The sequence below is a fragment of the Geotrypetes seraphini genome, chromosome 12 (genome assembly GCF_902459505.1).
Source record: "Geotrypetes seraphini chromosome 12, aGeoSer1.1, whole genome shotgun sequence".
NCBI lineage: Eukaryota > Metazoa > Chordata > Amphibia > Gymnophiona > Dermophiidae > Geotrypetes > Geotrypetes seraphini.
Genome location: NC_047095.1, coordinates 51,565,633 through 51,573,163, shown reverse-complemented (window position 1 = coordinate 51,573,163; position 7,531 = coordinate 51,565,633).

The window sequence follows — 7,531 nt, the reverse complement described above, 5'->3', positions numbered from 1 at the left end:
AATATATTCAGTGACGCCATTGTGTGTTTCCTTTAAGTACGCATGCGTGGCGTTCTAGCGCCACCGGCGCCATTTTTTGATGTGTTTAAATTCAGACTGAATGCAGAAAAAATTCCCCGACGAAGCCAATAATCTGGCGAAACGGGTCCCGTCGGGCTCTTATCACTAATCCAGATAAGTGCATTACATTATCGATTACATACCGATTAAAATATGTAGGTGTTGAATACACTATTGAAAAGTTTTTGTTAATCGGTTATGAGAGGTTTTTGAGACCAATGATAGAGAACCTGTCCTGCTGAGAAACCATTGCTAGAATTTATTATTCTTTATGGTGCAGGCTTCTGAGGTCTTTTCCTCTTGTTTAATATCAATTCAATTGCATGTGGAACCTGTATATCTTTGATTTGTTTGCTACATTGAAGAGGTTCTTATCCATTTCTGCTTTACAGTAGTAGTTCTCTACACTGCGGCCAACCCTAGCGGAAACAGGAAGTTGTGAGAGGGTGGGCCGCAGTGGAGAGAAGATAGTGAGGCCAGTGGCAGCGCAGCGCAGCGCTTTTCAGTTAAACGCTGTGAGTAGGCGAGAGGGAGGAGGGAGAAAAATAGATGGCGACAGGGGGGTTTGGAGATAGGGGCGTGTGCGGCAAGCTGCTGCTTGCATCTGAAGATTTTAAAAAGGCGCTTGGCATTGGGGCACGTGCGGCAAGCCGCCGCTCGCGCCTGAAGATTTTAAAAGCTCCCCTGGATCGGTCTGCTCTGCTCCTTACCTTAGTATATTTTTAAGTTGAAAGATGCGGCGGCTCCTCGCAGGAGCAGGGCAGACTGAAGAACAGCATGGCCGACAGCCGCCGCGTCCGACATCCGCTTCGGGGGAGGAGAGAGTGTTTCGCGTGCATGCGCACTCCTATCTGAGGTGCCCTACAGTGCACGGAAAACGGAACACGCGATGGGAGTGCGCATGCGCGCCTTAGCCTTTTATTATATTAGATGGGAGGAAGGGGGAGAAAATGATTGTTTTCAGAATGTTTATATATTTAAAGTGCTTTTCTTGATTCGTTTATGTTTAAAATTTTTGCAAAGCATTGTTAAAATTTGAAAATTAATAAAGATTAAAAAAAAAAAAAGAATTGAATGCTCTTTTTTCCTCAGGAGAAATTCTAAGCATTATATATGGAGGATTGTAGCTCTAGTCATCCAATCTGCAGCTGATTTCATGAGCTAGTGATGACAAACATACAGAACTCAGAAAAACATGGGCACAGCATTCAATGGCAGATGAAAATGTCAGACTGGATTCTTACCTAGCGCAGTCCCACTAACTCTACCTGGCCTCCAGTCTCTACCCTTAATTTATCACTGCAGGGGAACCACTTGTCACATAAACAGAGACCATCAAATTTACTTCTTTCAGTCTTGTGCACACTAAAGGCTGTTTTTCTACAGAATTTAATCCAATTCAATAGCCGTTTAGAGGCTACTTAACCAACTAAGCTCAAGACAGCTTAAAAGTAAGAAGACAGTTTCCACAAGTAAAACAGTTTACAATAACATTTCTATCATCAATACAACTCAGAACAAATACTCCCAAAACAGCCAAGTTTTCACAGCATATCTAAACACGGAAATATCTGGGAGAGGATTGTTTTCTATTCTGCTTAAAGCCTTAAACAAACAAAATATACTTTAGACGGCCATATACCATACCATATCATATCATATAGGGCTCCTTTTACGAAGGTGCGGTAGCGTTTTTAGCGCACGCTAGCCGAAATACTACCGCCTGCTCAAGAGGAGCCCTCAAAACCCAGTGGTTAAAGCTACAGCCTCAGCACCCTGAGGTTGTGGGTTTAAACCCACACTGCTCCTTGTGACCCAGGGCAAGTCACTTAATCCCCCCTTTGCCCCAGGTACATTAGATAGATTGTGAGCCCGCCAGGACAGATAGGGAAAAATGCTTGAGTACCTGAATAAATTCATGTAAACCGTTCTGAGCTCTCCTGGGAGAACGGTATTGAAAATAGAATAAATAAATAGAGTGAAAAGCTTCAGCCTCTGATAACCAGAGCTGGTATTGTGACATCACAATGCCTCATTCCACCAATGCCTAAGAGCCAACCTCATCAGTGATGTCACAATGGCTTGACTGTCCTGTACTTGACCCACTTTTACTACATTTTGTTTCTAGAGTGGTGCAGTGGTTAAAGCTACAGCCTCGGCACCCTGAGGTTGTGGGCTCAAACCCACGCTGTTCCTTGTGACCCTGGGCAAGTCACTTAATCCCCCCATTGCCCCAGGCACATTAGACAGACTGTGAGCCCACCAGGACAGAAAAGAAAAAATGCTTGAGTACCTGAATAAATTCATGTAAACTGTTCTGAGCTCCTCTGGGAGAACACTATAGAAAATTGAATAAATAGTGAGAAAAGTTTCAGCCTCTGATAACCAGAGCTGGTATTGTGACATCACAATGCCTCATTCCACCAATGCCTAAGAGCCAACCTCATCAGTGATGTCACAATGGCTTGAATGTCCTGTACTTGGCTTACTTCTACTACATTTTGATTTCTAGAGTGGTGCAGTGGTTAAAGCTACAGCCTCAGCACCCTGGGGTTGTGGGTTCAAACCCACGCTGCTCCTTGTGACCCTGGGCAAGTCACTTAATCCCCCCATTGCCCCAGGTACATTAGACAGACTGTGAGCCCACCAGGACAGACAGGGGAAAAATGTTTGAGTACCTGAATAAATTCATGTAAACCGTTCTGAGCTCCACTGAGTACCCACCTGAACAATAGCCCTTATGCCTGCAGGTGTCATCTTAATGTAGGTACAGTAGGTTTTGGAGGGCTCACCATACAATATAGACAAGATATGGTGGCATCTGTACCTGGAACTTTGAATGTAAAATTCACTGCTGAGAACTTTTCAGCACCCCCTCCTAATACAGGCTAGAATGTACAGTACTAGTTTTATAACATCTTTGGGTGTTGGGAGGGGGTCAGTGACTACTGGGGAGTAAGGAGGGGGGGGGGGGTCATGCATTAATCCTTCCAGTAGTTATCTGGTCAGTCTGGGTACCTTTTTAGCATGTAGATCAGGGGTGCTCAACTCCAGTCCTCGAGGGCCAGTTGGGTTTTCAGGATTACCCCAGTGAATTTACATGAGATCTATTTGCCTGCACTGCTTCCATTGTATGCATATTGATCTCATGCATATTCATTTGGGAATTCTTGAAAACCTGACCCGGTGAGGGCTGAAGTTAGGCACCCCTGATGTAGGTGCTTTTAAAACAGGTCTCGCTCCAAACATCTAAAAAAAAAAATCTCAGGACCTTTTGTTAAAGGTTTGATTATGCCTGACAAGCGTCCAAGTCCTAGGCCCTCCCTAAGCCCGCCCAAAACACACCTCTAACATGCCCCCTTAAGATATGGATGCACTGAAGACAAAACAACATTTAGAAAGTCTGTTTTGAGAATACCCACTTGGACGTTTTGACTAGTAAGACATCCAAGTGCTGGTTTATGCTGTCTTTTCGACATCTATCATTTTTGGAAAATAAGCCCCGTGGCATGTAATAGATGGTAATTATAAGATGACCTTTTAAAAGACTGAGCTGATCTTGAATTAAAGAATTTACAGCGTTCTAAATTAAACCTGGGTGCTCTGAAAGACATCTACCTTTTCTCAACCTGAGCAAAATTCAAGTGGTGTAACTCTTCCAAACTGGGAAGAGGTTTTGCACATGTTCTTGACATAAAACTCTTTGCTTGTAGTTGCTTCTTGCAATCATTTTATTCTTGAAAGGCATGCCGTGCAGCACTGTGACACTTCCAATGACAACTCCATTTCTAACAGGCAGGACCCTATCACCTTTAAAAACTCTGCAGACAGATCATAAGAACATATAAGAACATAAGAGTTGCCTCCGCTGAGGCAGACCATAGGTCCATCTTGCTCAGCGGTCCGCACCCACGGCAGCCCATCAGGCCTATTGCCTGAAACAGTGGTCCCTGACTAATTTTATAACTTACCTCTACCTCTATTCTTATTTGTACCCTTCTATCCCTTTGTCCTCCAAGTACCTATCCAAAGATTCTTTGAAGCCCTGTAGCGTGCTCCTGCTTACTACATCCTCCGGCAGCGCATTCCATGTATCCACCACCCTCTGTGTGAAGAAGATCAGAACAGGTTAAAGCAGTGGTCTCAAATTCAAACCCTTTGCAGGGCCACATTTTGGATTTGTAGGTATTTGGAGGGCCTCAGAAAAAAAATAGTTAATGTCTTATTAAAGAAATGACAATTTTGCATGAGGTAAAACTATTTATAGTTTATAAATCTTTCCTTTTAGCTAAGTTTTAATAATAATATTGTAATTTATAGCTAAAGAGACATATGATCAAGAAACACTTTTATTTTACTTTTGTGATTATGATAAACATACCGAGGGCCTTAAAATAGTACCTGGCGGGCTGCATGTGGCCCCTGGGCTGCGAATTTGAGACCACTGGGCTAAAGCCAAGCCCATTCCTAAAGAAATGGAGAGAGTGTTAAAACCCCTTAAGAAGGTGAAAAACACACAGGAAGTTCAGGAGATAGGGGAGAACGTAGAAGTAGCCCTAAGATCTACTTCATTACCCTATCATTCCTTTTCTCACTGAAAACTTACTCTAAGCCTGCAGCAATGCTGCCTGACAGACAAAGGGTTAAAGAAAAGGGAGGAACTAGCAGAGCCAGTGTGTTTCAGGCACACCAATCCATCAAGGGTTACAAGGTTTTGCAGGAACCTTATGTGAATAAATGCCTCCCAGCTGTGAACCTAAGAGAGGAGGAGCAGTGGCTCAGAATGCAAGGGCAGAGAAACCTTCCAGCCACGCTAAAGAACCCTTAGAGGACTGGGGCATCCGTACCATTACCCCATTGGAAAGTTCTACCAGGAGAAAGCAGGAAGGAAAAGTATTTGACTCCCAGAGATAAACTTGGTTGGGAAAAGGAATATTTAACTGAAGAGTTTGCAAAAACTGACATAGAAAATCACTTACACCCAGAGTATGAAGAAGGTCACATGGAGATAGAAGAATATGAGCCTATTTTAAGTGACCCAGAATGTAGCATGGAATGGTATTCTGAGCCAGAACAAGGTATGATAGAGGAATGCATGTATGAATGAGCCAGTGTCAGGAAATGCCCAAACTGTGGGTTTAATGATTTGATCCTGAGAAGTAAAAGTGTGACTGAATATTTGGAAAAAGGCATATGTAAAGCTTTGGGAGAAGACAGGTGCCACATTCAAAAGCCCCAAAGTTGCCTTTACTATACCTGAGAGATTGCACCCTAGGGAACCTGGGAGGGTTCAGGATCAACAGAACAATTATCGGGAGGTACGGCTCCCTCTCATACTATTTCCGATGTGGGAAGATAGGGCAGTATGGTATAGGTTGTCTTTTTGAGTAGTGCTAGAGCCCCTAAAGAAAGACTGGGTAAGGAAGGTGCTGGAAGGGGGCTGCCTAGCAGCCCAAACACTGGCCGAGTGTTTGGGACAAGGGTCCCTGTTGGAGGACTGTAAGAACTGTGTTAAAAAAGCAGTCCAAAGGTGAACCGCTGACAAGGTTTGATGTCTGAGGAAATACAGTGATGAACTGTTGAGGAAAGCAGATCCTGTTATGAACTGAGAGCGAGTCATAGCTATATGAACACTGGAGGCTGAAATGTTGGGCAAGTGCCCTGATGGAAGCTATGTGTTTGTAATCCAGTAAGAGTATCTGCATTTATCACCACTAGCTCCTTAAGGAGCACTGGTCCATGTGCTGTTGGCGGGTCTTGACCCTGCCACAAATGAGATGGTGCCAAGAGTGAGATCTAGCGCCACCCACAGGCCAGTGGTGGTATGATTTCTGGATTTTTTTCCCCTCCTTGAAAGTTTTTGGGACTGGTTTTTGAGCTTTGGAATGATGTTAAGGAGTATATAACCTGTTACAGAATATTAGCATACATCCACTTTGACATGCCATAACTTAGGTGTGACAGTATATTCCAGGTGAATGGCAAACATAACCTGGTTCACCCAAGTGCACCTTGCAATGTACACATCTATACCATGACATGCCCACTGGAACAACTCATTTGGAACGCCAGGCGACAAGCATTCCGAGTTTATGAAATAGCGCCTAGTGCATTCAGCCCGCATTCTGCATGTTCTGTATTCACAGAGTTGCTTATCCGTGAAAAATAAAGAGTAACCCATTTCATCATTCAAGGGCATTTTTGCTTATTCATGGAAATGCACAATGTGCTCCCATGAGGATGAAGATATTCCTGGAGCTTTGCACGACTACTGTTACACCAAAAGTCTGCACATATTGTTACAAAAAAAAAACACCGTGGGCTCCTTTTACTAAGGTGCGCTAGCGTTTTTAGCGCACACCAGGAAATTACCGTGCGCTACGCGGCTAGAACTAACACCAGCTCAATGCTGGCATTAAGGTCTAGTGCACACGCTATTCCACGCATTAAAGCCCCAACGCCGCTTAGTAAAAGGAGCCCTATATAAAATACATTTATAAAAGGCAGAATATAATAAGCAAGCTGTTTCTTTACAAGAAGGGTACGAGAAATGATGAGCTTATGATGATAGGAAGCAACAGTGTACACGGAACAGGTTTGCACAGGAACCTAACCCCCTTTTCCCCATAGGATCGATGGTTCTGTATTCAAGTTTTCCATGTTCACGGGGATTTCTAGGGACATAACCCCAGTGACTAGCGAGAACGCACTGTATGTGCCTCAATGCCAATCTGTGATGTCATTCGCATGCCTAAATTTAGATGCCTTTTACAGACTTGCCCTTCACATCTGAATGTCCGTACGGTCATATCAATACGACTGCTTGGTAGGTAACTCATTAGATTTAATGACAAAAGCAGCAAAATTTACACACGATACAACTGTGGTGCTGACGTTGTCCTTTTGTAAGAATGCAACACTTTTCCCCTCCCACTGCTCAACAGGATTCAGGGTTTTCTATGAGATCCGCGGATGCAGCAGGTGTGAATTTATGGCTGGCTCTGCCAGGGCAGAGCATTCCTACGCAGTGCTGGAGCAGAGCAGACGTACCTTTCTTTCCCCCCCTTATTACAGTCTTTCACCACCCACTTTTTCTTTCTTTTTACAAGAGCACATTTTCCCCTTGTTCCCTGAGTTAATCCCGTTTTAACTTGTTTCACACTGTTAATGGTCACCGGCCTCCCGTTGGTCCATCTCCACTCATTAAATTCTCCAGTTTCCATTAATCCTGGAACAAGAAAACAGAATATACACTTATAGATCTTCAGGGTGCCGTCTCATATCTATTGCACTCTGCCTGCGCGGCGTGCGTTACTCGTCCTATGTGTCTCTCCACTGCAATTAAATAACAATAACTAACACTAAGCGATAATTATTAAAGCCACAGCACATTTACAGAGGGTGAACAAAGAACCCCTTGAAAATTGAGGCCTAGCGAACTCATGTTTTGCAGAACACTTCCAGGAAGCAA